The sequence below is a fragment of the Chrysochloris asiatica genome, unplaced genomic scaffold, assembly GCF_000296735.1.
Source record: "Chrysochloris asiatica unplaced genomic scaffold, ChrAsi1.0 scaffold00045, whole genome shotgun sequence".
In the NCBI taxonomy this organism is placed as follows: Eukaryota; Metazoa; Chordata; class Mammalia; order Afrosoricida; family Chrysochloridae; genus Chrysochloris; species Chrysochloris asiatica.
Window position 1 is genome coordinate 9,980,797 of NW_006408563.1, and position 1,646 is coordinate 9,982,442.

Below are 1,646 nucleotides of genomic sequence, written 5' to 3' on the forward strand. Positions count from 1 at the left end.
ACCAATAGTTGTACCTTAGATGACTGACTGCTCATGAGCATTGTTTTTTTTTTGTTTTTGTTTTTGTTTTTCAGTTTTTTGTGACTTGAGTGAAGGCTTACAGAACAGCTTATCAGAACATTCAACAAATTATACACTTTATGTCATTACAATGATTGTGATCACTCCCATGTAACAGCACTTCCTTCCTGTGGTTCTTATTTCCATTCTAGCCCTCTTCCCGATCCCTCTGAACTTTATCCCTAGGTATAGGCTGTGCTTCTGATCGAGTTTTGTTCCACTGTATCTTCCACTCTATCTGGGAGTTTCTAATGTGATTCTTTTCAGAGCAGTTGATAGCTGTAGCCTGGTACCATCTAGTTCTTTTGGTCTCAGAGTCCTGGAAACTGGTGTTCACATATTTCGTTATTCCAAACATCTTCAGTTTTCATCATTTTTCTTTCTTTTGTGTATGGAGAGACCAATAGTTACGCCTCAGATGGCTGCTCATGAACTTTTAAGATCGTAGTCATTACTTAGCAAAGTAGGATGTAGAATATTGTCTTTGTGGAATGTATTATACCAATTGACCATGGTGTCCTCTGAGACCACAGCCCCAGCAGTCGTTGCCTCAAGGTGTTTGGTAATCTCTAAGAAATTTTCATCATTTTGTACCATGTATGTTCCACCACATTCATAGATGTGTTTTCAGCAAAGGTAAATACCCATGTGCAGATATCCTTTGTCAAATCTTTATCTGTTTTGGGTATACACTCCCTCTCCCTCCCATAACCGTTCAGCCAGTGTATCTGTCCATGTATTTACCCACAGAACACTGTTGTTGCAGGATTGTGTATTTACCTGTATTCACTTCAGCCCTTGCATTCCTCCCTGTCTTCATCATTCTACTTCCAGTCTTCCTCTTGTTGTATATTGTCTTCCCTGTCACCTGAGTTAACACATGTCTATGAGTTGGAACCAGCAACAACAACAACTGCAACCCTCTAACCAGTGAATTACTATCCCTTCCCTCCCACCCCTGATCATCATTTTAAAATGTTTCTTTTAGCATGAAAACCATTTCTTGAATTTTTACAGTAGTGGTGTCATACAGTATTAAACCTGTTGTGGTTGAGTAAGTCCACTAAACATAATGTCCTCTAGATCATTAGGTGTTTTTCAGATCCATCATTAGTCTTCAGCTTTGTGTATATGTAACAAAGTTTGTTTATCCATTCTTCCATTAATGGGCATTTAGACTGTCTCCATCTTGTTATGTTACTGTGATGAACATGGGTGTGCATATATCTACTTGTGTCCTGGGTCGTATTTTTGGGGTGATATATACCAAGTACAGAGATTGCTAGGTCTTACAATATATCTATTTCCAATTTTCTGAGGAAGTATCATTCCATTTTCCACAATGGTCGCATCATTTTCCAGTCCCGACTCGATGGCACTTAACAACAACAACAACAACCAGCAATGTAGGAGGGCCCCAGAGAGGTCTTTCTTACTGACAGATACAAAAGGAAGTAGTTCAGCAGTTCATTGATGTCTTGACTGTCACCATCGAGATGTGCCTTGTGTTTATGTAGGGTTGAAAGCTTGCCCTGAAATGAAATGGATTTTTTTGTTGTTGGTTTTTTTTTTTTGTATTGGGCAAA